This window comes from Callospermophilus lateralis, chromosome 1 (genome assembly GCF_048772815.1).
Source record: "Callospermophilus lateralis isolate mCalLat2 chromosome 1, mCalLat2.hap1, whole genome shotgun sequence".
Taxonomy (NCBI): domain Eukaryota; kingdom Metazoa; phylum Chordata; class Mammalia; order Rodentia; family Sciuridae; genus Callospermophilus; species Callospermophilus lateralis.
Window position 1 is genome coordinate 127716058 of NC_135305.1, and position 12535 is coordinate 127728592.

General features: G+C 56.9%; 1 protein-coding gene across 2 annotated transcripts in view; it reads left to right on the plus strand.

The window, feature by feature from the left end:
• Positions 1–11990: 11990 nt before the first annotated feature.
• Rimbp2 (RIMS binding protein 2) overlaps positions 11991–12535 on the plus strand; it is a 74092-nt gene continuing 73547 nt past the window's right edge. For both annotated transcript variants that reach the window (XM_076866340.2, XM_077105161.1), the window contains exon 1: positions 11991–12020. The gene's annotated coding sequence lies outside the window, so the exon portion shown is untranslated. The remainder of the gene's footprint in view (positions 12021–12535) is intronic.

Sequence of the window (12535 nt, forward strand, 5' to 3'; positions counted from 1 at the left end):
TGTGTGCAAAAGGCCCCCGGCCAGTGCCCCCCAGCAGGATGCCAGGCCCATGACAGGGCCACTTGCTTGCCCACAAGGGGACCTTTCACAGAGGCACCCTGTGCTCCATGTGGGTCCAGCCCCCGCCCGTGAGGTGCACAAGGGTCAAGGCCTCCAAAGGGCAGCACGGAGGCTGGCTCGGCAGGTGGAGGCCTGATGTGGGGCTGATGCCCAGCGCCACTCAGCGGTCACTCCTGGATATCGGCCGGCCGCTGCATGGTCAGCTGCCAGCTGAGATGGAAAGCCTCAGGGCATATTTCCAGTTTCCCTGGGGAAGAAGCTCAGGCCAAAGGCTTTCCTGGACATGGTGCTGGGATCAGAACAATTTGGAGGGAGGAGGCCGCCCTCGCGCAGGGGGGACGAGCTCTTGGCTGCGGCGCAGTGGCCTGGACTGTGGGATCCGACAGGTGGCCTCACCTCTCCTGGTGAAAGGGGAACTTTCCAGACTCACAGCCACGGCTGAGAGGAAGCAGAGTGGGTGACGGGCAGCAGGGGAGCCACCCTGGGGTCCTACAGGACCCTCCTGGTTCAGGACAGAGGGACAAGATGGGTCCACAGGTGGAGCCAGAGCGGCTGGAGTCCAGGGGCCAACCTGTCCTTGGTTTTAAGTGGGACAGTGAGTGGTGTGGCCCTCTGCTGCCTCCCGCCTGGGCCTGGTGGCCTCCCTCCCCTCTGGGCACCCAACACCCACTGGCAGGGCCTCTGGGACTTACCTAGGACCCAGCCCCTGTGCCATCCTCTCAGCCCTCAGTTTCAACCCTCCCTGCCCCGACCCCACTCACCCCACCGCTTCCTCCCTTTTCTCCCAGGGCCCTGCCCAGCTGTGCCCTCTGCCTGGAGGGCACCCCACCAGGGGCCCCGCGGCTCTGCTCAGGGGATGCCCTCCTGGAAACAGTGCTTTCTGTAAGACTCTGCTTTTGTTTCTTTCTTTATTTCCTGATAACAGTCACTGATACTGGAATATAGATCAAATGTGTGTGCTTTCATAAGATGTGTGCGTGCATATGCTATGCTGGGAAATAAGACAAACAAATAATGTACAAATTATATGTGGACATATGCACAAAATCATATGCCAATACCATGTACGTGTATATGTGTATATATATATACCTCCATCTATCTATCTATCTCTCTATGCATATATATATTTTTTTTTTCCAAAAAGCTCTGTAATGATAGGGATTTTGGTAAATAAAAATAAAAATTCAACAAAACTACAAACCAGAGGAAAGCCACAGAGGCCACTGGCCAAAGTGCTACAGGCAGCAGGCAGCGGACATATCCTGGGGTCTCCCCTCCCTCCATGGGCAGCCTGGGCGCCCTCCCCTCTGCCCCACCTGACTGCACAGAGAAGCCCATGCCACCCCAGGGAGGTGATGCTAGAGGACTGGAGGCCAGCCTCTGTCACTGCCCATGCCCCTGGGGCTGGCAAGGAGGGTAGTACAGAGCCATCGGGGGTGGCTTAGGTTCTCCTGCAGCAGATCTGTGAGCTTACCACCTCACTGGTGTGAATGCTCTGAGATCCACTTTACCCCTTTAGAAATCATGCTTCTCCTCAGAGCTTAGGTGCATTACACAGCAGAAGTGCAAGCAGTGTGGCACGCAGTGTGGCCGTGGGGCTGCTTTCACAACTGTGCTCCTCACATCTTGGGCAGGCAGGGGCGGTAGGGGGTAGGGGAGGCCCACTGCTGTGGCTGGTGGTGGCTCCGATGAGTCTGAAAAACTCCTGGGCTGCAGGCTCGTCCCTGGTGGGGGAGCTGGGGGCTCTAAGAGGTGGGCCTCCTGGAGGGCGGCCAGCTCCTGGGTGCACCCTCACCAGGGGGCGATGCTGACCTCCCACAAGCTGGGACCCTTGGCTCCCTCTCTGGCCACGATGCCCTCCACCTTCCATGCTATGATGTGGCCAGTGGCAGCCTCACCAGGATCCAGACAGATGGGGCCACCTGAGCTCAGGCCTTCAGCCTCCAAATCTGTGACCTAAATAGACCTCTTTTCTGTAGGAAGTACCAGCATCAGGTATTTCTGCTCTAGCAACAGAAAGCAAGCATGGAAGGGACTAAATAAAGACTGGGCTCTGTGTGAACCCACTTCATCTGAATCCTCTGAGATGTAGATTCCTGAAGAAGCTCAGAAATGAGTAAGAAGAGTTAGGACCAAAGGCAAACAGAAGGATGCTCATAGCCAACGGGAGCCGTATGGAAACGCAGACCCAGCATCTCCAAAATTTCTGATTTTTTTTTTTTCACCAGAAAGCATAAGTCTTTATTTGTGGATTAGCTTTCCTGTTTCTGAATGTTGACAATTAGTTGGGCACAGAGCTGGGGCCACGGGAATCGCGGCAGGCCAAAGCCAGCCACCCGCTGCTGACGTTCTGATGGGTCCTGCCCGTCAGTGCTGGCAGGGGCCGGGCAAAGCTATTTATGTTTCCACAGTGAGAAATTTTGCCTTTGTCAGCTTTTGGCATCTACTGATCCTGTGTGAACAAAAATGGAAACAGCAGGCTGTCGACAGACCACCCGAGAGATGGCAAGAGCGAGCTGCCTGTCCTCAGCCCCCTTTCAGCCCGAGTCCAGGTTGAGCAGAGGGGATGTTGAGAACGTGACCTACCTGGTCTGGGCCCAGCCGTGGAGCCCCTGAGACTTCCCCAAGCTGGCAGAGGGAAGGCTCATTCCTCTGACCCAGAGCAGGCGGACTAGCTGTGCTCTCGGGGCTGAAGAACCATGACAGGGAAAGATCCCCTCTGCAGCGGAGGTGCCCTGGTGCCCAGCCCGGGAGGAGAAGTCTGCACAGGAGGACGGAGACTGAGTGGTGCTTCATGGAGGAGGGTTATTTTGGCCTTCGATGACTCTTGAGGGTGTGGGTCATGGTGGGGACAGCAGCCCAGCTGGAGGTGGGGGCTGCAGGCCCCAGGTCCTTTGCAGGACCTTTGCTGGCCTGGTGGTGCTGCCTTCCTCCCCAGCCCAGGCTGCTGCCGCAGGACAGGTCCGTGGAGGGAGGTTTTTGCAGGGTGAGCGTTGGCAGCAAAGGCAGGAGGCAAACCCTGGGCGGAGCCAAAAAATAAATGGTGGCCTCAGACCTGCTCAGAACATCTTCCACTCCAGTGTCACCGGCAGAGCTGGGCAGGCGGGATCGTCCCTGTGGCCTCTGCTGTAGGACCCCGTCCAGGAAGCCACGTTGCTCTGCCATCTCCTCCCCGTCCCCTGGTGTGTGTAGGCCTCCTGTGTCACAGCACACCCTTGAAGCAATGGGCCAGGAGTCATTTACACAAGAATGGGGTTCCCTGGACCCATTTAACCATAGCCTTGACTGAAAGCCACACTGAGGTGCCGAGTTCGAGAACTGAAGTAAGTAGCTCCAACATTTTGTGTAGAAACCACTGTGCAAAAAGGTGACAAAATGACAGTCATATTTAAAATACAGGCTTGAGCTGCTCACTATGGGGTGAGCTGGGAATTCCTGGAGGCCCTGGCTGAGGGGCAAGGAGTGGGCACGGGTCTGGGAAGACTGGCAGGACAGCCCCTGAACACCACGGATGGTAGAGAGGTGGATTCTCTTTAGTCGCTAACATCTTAAAAGGGGAAATTTCTCACAAAAATATCCAAAATGGAGGACCTGGTGAGGGGAGCCACGTTCAGGGGCCAGGATGTGGCAGAGCCCCCAGGTGGACCCTTCCCTTGCAGGGCCAGCGCATCTCCCTTTGTGCAGTCCTGACACCACCTCGCGGGACCTCAAGCTCAATGTCCTGCTTGTGTGACTCCTGCTCCTGAGACCTCAGGGTTGAGACCACTGGGAAAAGGAAGCATGTGGGCATCTCTGCAGCCTCCCCCTTGGCCTGCTGGGAGATGGCATTGGTGACCTGTGGGCTTTGCTGCATTCACATCCAAGGGCCCCACTGGACCCACCAGCAGAGCTTCTCCAGGGGTGGACTGGCCATGCATTGGTGAGAGCTGGTAAAGGGCTCACCCACCTTCCCTTCCAGGCCTCCCCCTTCCCGGCTGTGGCGGTCTCCTGGCATTGAGGGCTAGGGCATTGCCACATTGTTTCTGGATGGTACTCAACAGAAACACACACGTCCCCAGAGACAGATGGGCAGCGCTCTTGGGGACACTACTTTTAATGCATTCAAACCAGAACAACCCCAGTGTTCAGTAAGAGTTGGTCTGAAAGGTCCTCTTGGCACACGTGGGGGTCCTAGGCTAATGGTGGGGACAAACGAAAGGTCTTTCTGTTTCATTGACAGAGTTGATGAGCAGCAATGCAAATTTGGGGTGTGCGTGTGAACCTTCTGGAGGAGTCTCAACTGCGAGGAGGCAGGAGGGAGGTCTTTTGGGCAAGCAGAGGCCATGGTTATGCGGGTGTGGGTCCTTGTAGTGATTAACACCTGTGGTTTGTATGATTTTGTGTATATTACTGTAATTTAAAAAGCTAACTTAAAAACATCTGAAAATATCCACGTGGAAGGAGGTCTGATCGGATTTCTGCGGCCCCAGATGGTCCTTGCGATAAGATAGAGTTGGGTCAGGACACATTTCCAAACCCCCAGAGGTCTCTGAGTTGGTCTGGCATAAAGAAAACTCAATTGGTAACTGATCAACCAACCCGTGGGCTGGGGACCAGGCTCAGTGTGGCAGTATTCAGAGGCACAGGTGTGCAGGGCACAGTGGTCGGTGTGGGGGAGAGTCTAGTCTTTCTAAGTGTGTGTGGGCGGCTGTGGCATTTGCAGTGGGGCTGTTTGCAGAACTCGGTCTCGTTTTCTCCTGTGACTGAAGGGGCCCTGCTGGGGTTTGCAGGCAGAGGAGGATGCCCAGGCGGAGGAGAGAAGGAAGCTCAGGCGCCCTTAGAGGGCAGTGCCATCTCGAAGCCACCCTGACAAATCACCTGCTGAAAAAGCAAACACTTTCTTAAAACGGCACTTAAACATCCTTGTTGCTCTGGTATTTGTGGTAGGGCCCTCAGAGGCTCGCCCTTTCCATTAGCGAAGTTATAGTTGACGGGTTGCCCTGTCCGCAGGAGCAGTAGGCAAGCCTGGAGCTGATGGGCTGTTCAGCCAGTGGGTGGAAGTCCTTTCCACATGGTCTCTGGCTGTCCGTCTGTCTGCACATTGTTCTCTTCCTTTTCATGACTATTATTCTAAACCGCCTTACCTGGTAAGCGTCTCCATCACAGGTGCCCTGGAACTCCTCTGTAGGAGTTGGGAGTTGAATCCTTGGGCAGCCTCATGCAACAGGTGTGTGTCTGTCCCAGGGGCTGCCGCTCGTGGGCTGAGGACCAGGCTTAGTGTGGCAGTATTCAGAGGCACAGGTATGCAGGGGACAGAGGTGGTCACACTTGGTGGCCCTTACTGGGGGGAGGTCCTCTCAGCATGGGATGCTCCTGGGAGCACCCTGATGGATGCAGGTGAGCCTCTTCCTGGGTGGCACCTGGGCTTGCTGGGGAGCTCAGATGGAGGTAGGATCCCCGTGATGCAGACCTTACCATGCACAGTGGCAGTTGGGGCCTGCATGGTGTCCTGAGGCCCCATCTAGTGCCAGCACACTCTGTCACCCACAGGGGAGCCTCATCACTCCTCCAGCCTGGTGGCCATCAAGGTGCTCTCTGTCTGTGGATCTGCCTGTCTGAATACTTGCCGTGGGTGGAATTAGCCCACATACGAGTGACCACGTCTGCTTGCGTTCCCTTGGCAGCCTGTCTCCCAGGGCACTCATGTGGCAGGGTGGCCATGATCCTTCCTCAGGCTGAATGATGCTCCACTCTGTGGTCCATCTGCTCCGAGGAGCACTCGGAGGGTTCACACACCTTGACATTTGATCAGGGCTGTGGCGGACGTGCACAGTCAGGTTTGCACACTGCTTTCACTGCTGAGGGTGTGTCCCAGAGTACGTGTGGTCCTGTTGTGACTCTTTCACGCTCCGAGGTCCCCTGAGCTCTTTTCCATCTTCCATCCCCACCAGCCATGCCAGAGGGTTGGGAGGGGAACCTTCTGGGCTATGCAGTGTCTCCAGTGTCCCCCCTGCTGCTGTGGGGCAGCCTGTGTTCCAAAGGCACTGACCAGGGTGACCTCATGGGCTCCTATGTGTGCTTGCTCTTCGCTACCAGGCCGTGTGCCCTTTGCAGGAGTGCGTGAGCTGGGGCGACACCACGGAAGCCGTACCTGAGCATGCTGTGAGTCTTCATCCGAGCCTGCTGTGCATTCCCGGTGGCAGGAAGACGGTTCCAGAGAGCGCAGTGAGCTTCTCTGGAGCTGTGTGATTGGCACATGTGGTACTGAGCCTTCCAAGGGATCAGGAGTGGTGTGCACAGGGCCCATTGGGCAAGGGCTCTGTGATCAGCTTTTCTCAAAACAGGGAATTAGAGGTTTGGATCTCTCCGCCCTCCCTGTGGCTGCTGGGAGCCTATACGATGGCGGTGGCATCAGCCCTCTTATTTGCATAATCACATTTCACACCCAAATTGTGCTTTACAGTTTGCCAAGTGCGTTTAGATGAATGATCTCACTTAAGTTGCCAGGAGTACTTGGAAGGGTGAAACACTTTTCTCAAAATCACATTTGCTAAACGTGAAGACGTGGCCCCAAATCAAGGTCCTCTACATCCTGGGGTCCTCGGGGAGGACCTAGCTACTGTCCTGGGCATTGGCCTGGAGGCCATGGCACCATTGCCAGAAGCCATGGCACCCCAGTTCTATCCCATTCTCCCCTCCATCCCTCCAGGCTCTACCATATCTCCCCCACCCCACAGCCCCTTCCTCTCCTCTGGGGATTCCATCTCCCTACCCGGGCCACCAGGCTGTGACACTTATGAACCCTGTTTAGGAGGAAGGAAAAAACATCATGAATCACGTTTCAGAGTCAACTTGAGTGATTTTCCTGTATGTCGTAGCTGGTGCTGAGGATGCCCTCTGGGGACAGCATCCTCCGGCTGGGGCTCACATCCTAACACACGGCATGCATCCTCAATGAGCATAATGGCGTTGCATGTTTGTGATTCGTGATGTAATTACATGTGTCCAGAGATAAAGCTGGTTGTAAAACTTTCACAGCCCTTAAGCCAAAGCAAATTAACAGATGAGGGAGAAGTGAATGCGTGAGGCCCACACGGTTAGCGTTACCGACTCCCCCGCTGAAGAGCTGCTGTTCGCAGCTGCCTGAAGGCTCCCTCCCACCCCTGTCAGGGAGCTCCTCTAGACTCCTGCAGAATCTTTGATTCTGTGAAGTCATTTGGCCTCATCTGACGAAAGCCCCTCTGGTCCTGGGCTTTGGAACTCAGTACCGAGGGGCAAGGTGGGGCAGATGTGTGTTCTGTCATTTCAGATGTCATGTCTCTGAGAGCTTCTCGGCTCCTTGAGACTGCACCTACAGTCACCAGCTCAAAGCGCCTTCCAGAACCTTCCAGTTATAGGCACTTCTGAGCCTCATTACTCACCCTCAGGACCAGGGGGCCACCTTCACGAAGGGAGCCAGGTGCATAGGCCCTTGTGGATGCCTGTGCCCAGGCTTGACCTGCCCCGCCACTTGCTAGGTGGGGGCTACCTGCTCAGGCTGCCAAGCCCCTCGTGCCTCAGTTTCTACATATGACAAAGGGGTCACATCCGTGTCGAGCTGGGGTGCTGTGAGGACTGGACGAGGATGAGGAGAATGGGCAGGGACCAGCCCTGGGCTCAGCCCAGGAGCCAGGACCCAGGGCGGGCATAGGTTAGATGTGACTCCCCTGCTCCTCCCACCCCAGAGTGCTCTGCTTCTCCTCCAGGCCTGCGCCTTCCTGCAGACCTACCTTCACTCTCCAGGAGTCACCAGGCCTTACCTGGTCCCCACCTTTCCCAGCAGCCACCTGGGCTGTGCTCACCTGGGGAGGGGAGGCTGCTGCTTCCTGCCTCTAGAGCCCCTGTCTCCGCCTTCCTGTGGCAGCCATGTCCTTCTGAAACCTGAATCACGGCCTGTCTCTCTCTGGGACCTCTGGCTGCTGGTTTCCCATTAGCAGGGTCCTCACCTGCCAGGTGACAGCTGAGTTCACCTACTTTTCTATGGTGTTGCTGGGAGACCACGATGTCCCATAGTTCCAGGGATGTCCTTGTTTGAAGGACTTTCCCATCAGGACCATGTCAGGGTCCCTGAGACTCAGCCATACAGTGGCCCATCCACAGAGCATCCCCAGATTCCACACAGGGGACCCAGACTCCCTAAGCCTCAGGGATCCCCAGGTGCCTGACTTCCTCCTGCTCTGTACCTGCAGCCCCACCCACACTCCCAGGCCCCGCCTTCACCCAGCCCAGCCCCAACATGGACCTCTAGCTCTGCTGCATGGGTGCCTTCTCTCACCGTGGGCTTCATATCACACAGTCGGCCTGGGAGGAGCCCCTCATCCTGCCTCCAGCCCAAGGGCTTCCCTGGGCCCCTATGCAGCCTCCAGAATCCGAAGGGCAGGCAGTGGACGGCTGGGTTGGACTGTGCATCTGTGCAAGAGCCAGCGAGGCGGAAGCCACTGAAACTCCACATGCTGGAGAAATGTCCACTTCCACACTGAGGGGCTCATCCTGCCTTCCCCACTCGGAAGCAGCCAGCCATGCAAGCCTGGGAGCGGCTCTGCCTCCACCGCCGTCCACTGCCCAGCACAGGAGGTGAAATCACCTTTTTGCTGTGGGGAACTGGGCACCAGGGTTTCAGTCAGGTGGTGTTGGCACTGGGTATTGCAGTCAGACGTAAACCACTCTGACCCACCTCTGAGGCCAGGCCTGTTCTAGGAGTGACCGAGTCCTCTCTTTGCTTCCCATGGCCGCCCAAATGGCTAACACCTTTGTGTGTGTGGCCCACACTGTCTGCCTGGCCCATGGGCTGGAGGGTGGGGCTATTTCCAGGGCACTTGCCCCAGCCGTCCACTGAGCCCTAGGCTTGGAAGAAGTGCCCACCAGTTGTTGGGCAATGTGCCTGTCCTTTCTTGCCTGGGCTTTTCTCCAGGGAAGTGGCCATGTTGCCCATTGAACTTGGATTCTTCCATGTTCCTGGAGGGGATGGGGTGGTTGAGACCCAGCTCCTCCCTTGTCTAACCCTTGCACTGCTCTTGGGCAGCCTTGGGGATGCTCTGACCCCTTCTCGCTGTCCTAGGCAGGGCTGGTGAATCAGCGCAGGTCACCTGGTGACCTCCTCTCAATTCCAGAGGCTGCAAGTCCAAGACCAGGAGGGCCGTTCCCAGTGGAGTCTCCTTGTGGCTTGCTGTGCTGTTTGGTGCCCTCAGGTGGCAGTGGTGGGAGGGCGAGGGGGATGTTGATTTTCCTCTTCTTACAAGGACACTGATCCTATCAGATTGGAACTACTCTATGACCTCATTTACCCTTAAATGCCTCCCAGAATGCCTCTCTCCAAACAGCCACCAGGACCCAGGGCTTTGCCACAGGGACTTGGGTCAGGGTGGCCTGGGCCAGCAGCAGATGCCTGAGGGTGCCTTTGCCGCCTGCCCTTCCTCTCCCTGAACGTGGGCAGCTCCTACCACCACATGGCTCCCTTGCCCACCCTGCCAATACTCTGACTCCAAACAGTCTGACTTCTTTTACAAAGTGCTCCGTTTTAAAGCCACATTTGACCTGATGGTTCATCTTGGGAAGGAGGGCATGATGCCTGGGTTTATTTGAATTAGTAGCAAACATCAAAACAGCGAAAATGCAGGGAAATCCATAGTGACCGCTGCTTGCCACAAGCCCAGCTGGTGATGCTGGTCCCAGTCCTGTGTGACCCGTCCCTTGAGATGTCCAAGTGCCCCTCCTCATCAGTCCTCCGGCCTATCTGCCCACATAGGTCACACACGCCTCCCTGTGTGCGGTTCAGCTCTCCCTCCTCTTGTCCCCACTGGAATTCACTTCTTGCCCATAATTTTGGGGAAAGTGGCCACAATATCAAACCAGGCCCCCTAATGAGTCCCTAGTGCATGCCAATGGGTCGAAATCCCCTTGGCTGGCACTCTCCATGAGGGCGAGTTTGGGGGGCACACTGAACAGAGATCTGACGTCCTAGAGAGCAGACAGACCCCTGGGCTGCAGCCTCCTCCCCGCTCCCTGCCCCACCTTCCCCACACTCACTCAGTAGCCACACCAAGCCACCTGCGTCCCTGAGCTCCCGGCCCTCTCGCACTCCGCTTGCCACATTCTCTGCGCGTCTGGCCAGGACTCCCTTCCTTTCCGCCAGGCAATCCTCAAATCTAGCCCAGACTGTTGGCCAGGTGCCAGGAGCCCGACCCTGCAGTGTGCTCCTCTGTGGAGGGCGGTGAGGCCCGTGCCTCTTCCCGCCTGGGCTGCTGACCCTGCAGCTCCACATTGTGCTCTCGTTCTGGGGAGGTGCTGCCCTGGGCCCATGTTCCTTCCCCGGAGCCCCTTTGTGTGGCTTTCAGCCTGGGGCACCTAAGGGAGTCGCTGTCTGCATTGCTTGTTGGTCCTCCCTGGGCAAGAAAGCTGCTGAACTTCCCAGGAGGTGGAGATGCATGGGGGTGGGGCCGTCCGTCATCACACCCTCATCTAGGTCCCAAAGATGGGACTGGTGGGACCCTGCGCATCAAGTGTTCCGGAAGTCCCTCCTCACTGCAGTCCCGGCCCAGTGTGAGTCATACTCCCCTCTCCTGTCTGTGGGCGTGTGTCGTCAGGCTTACTTACTGGCCTTCAGATGTGGTCAGCAATGGATAGTGTCACGGCCCATGGTGGCTTCATCATGCTTCAGGCAGCCCAGGTGTGCTCAGGGGTGACTAAGGCACTTGGTGCTGGCCCCCTAGCAGGCCATGAAGACCCTGCTCCAGATCATGCTGGACCCGCCCAGCCCTCCTCCTCCTCCTCCTCCTGTGAGTTGTCCTCCTGGTGCCGCCCGCGCTGGCTGCTGGGAGACTCGTTCTGTCGTGTTGCGGCTATAAGCCCACATCTTCGGGAGGCCTTCTGGTCTCAGTATGCAGCTGCTACCTGAGGTGATCTCTGCTCCGCTTAGCATTCCTGGGGTGGTGCTGATTAATTCAGAAAGGCTCAATTTAATTGGAACAGTGGCCATTTCCCTGGGCAGACGGCTCTTGTCCTGTACGGCGTCACTTATGAGGCCTTCCAGGGTAAGTCTTCTTGCTGTCCAGCACCTGAACAGTGTCAGAAGGGTGAGCAGAAGACACTTTCTGAACACTCCCCAGGTGCCACGACACATGAGTGTCGGAGTAGCAACTGTGCCCAGCTGTGGCAGGGGAGAGTGGGCCGAGTCTGCATCAGCCAGGAAGCCAGCTGCGTTCCTCCCTGTGCCCCTGGGAGCTCCTGTGCACAAAGGGAGATGCACATCATTGGTGCACGGGGCCTGGGGTCTGAGCAGGCTCCGGCTGGCACCTCCTTCTTACCTGGAGATCTGGTCCATGGATGGGGTTCTTCCCACTTGGCTGCTCTGGGCCTTGGTGGTCTGCTGGGTGGTTTCTGATTCTGGAAGCACAGGGTGTGGGGCTGTGCATTTGGAGGCTGGTGTTGCTTTGGGCATCTTTCTGTGGCCGGCTCCTTGCAGTGGGCACTGGGGTAGTGAGTGGCCCCTGAGTGCCTGTTCCTGGTGGACTGGTTTGGGGAGACTGCCTTGGCATCCTCAGCCTTTCTCTTGGGGAGGCTGATTTTGTGGGGTTAGGCAGCTGACCTGGACCAATGAGGTGGAGTAAAATAAATGGGTGCAGGCTTTTCCTTGGCCACCAGAACTGAGGTGTGACTGGCTGCATTCCTACAGCCCTGCTCTGCGGAGGAGTTTGTCCTTGTAGGATGTTATTGGTTCGATTTTGTGGATCGGGAAAACTCTCAAAGCACACAGACCTGTGGGTTCAGAATTGGTACCTGACCCCGGGTCTAGTTCCTGTGGAGTTTCTCAAGCTGGGTCTGACCTCTCATGCCCTTTCCTTTTATCCCAGGAAGATGAACTGAAGGATGCTGCCCACGGAGACCGTCGCTTGACAACCCATTATGCAGGCCTACCTACAAGGGGCCGGCAGCATGACCAGGTAATGTTACCCCATCAGGAGGCCCCCCGGGGGGGAGCACCCCAAAGTGAGGGGCCAAGACCCCAGGTATCCTGTCTGCTGCTTAGGCCAGTGTTGTACGCATGCCCTCCAGGGGTCTTCCCACAGGCCCGGGTCTCCATGTCCCCAAGAAGGCCAGATATGGGACATGGGACAGCCTCCCATGTCCACAGACCCCTGTCCTCCTGCTAAATTTTCCTCATCTTCCACAGCTCAGCCAAAATGCCAGGGTATCCTGCACTCTACTTCCCCTAATCTATCGCACCAACGGGTTGGTCAGTGCCACCTGGGCCCCAGCCCTCCTCTTCTAGACCCTGTTCTCTTTTTTGGTACCTGGGGTTAAGCTCAGGGGTACTCGACCCCTGAGCCCCAGCCCCAGCCCCTTTATGCATTTTATTTAGAGACAGGGTCTCACTGAGTTGCTTAGCGCCTCGCTTTTGCTGAGGCTGGCTTTGAACTCATCATCTATCTCTCTGAGTCTCCTGAGCCGCTGGATT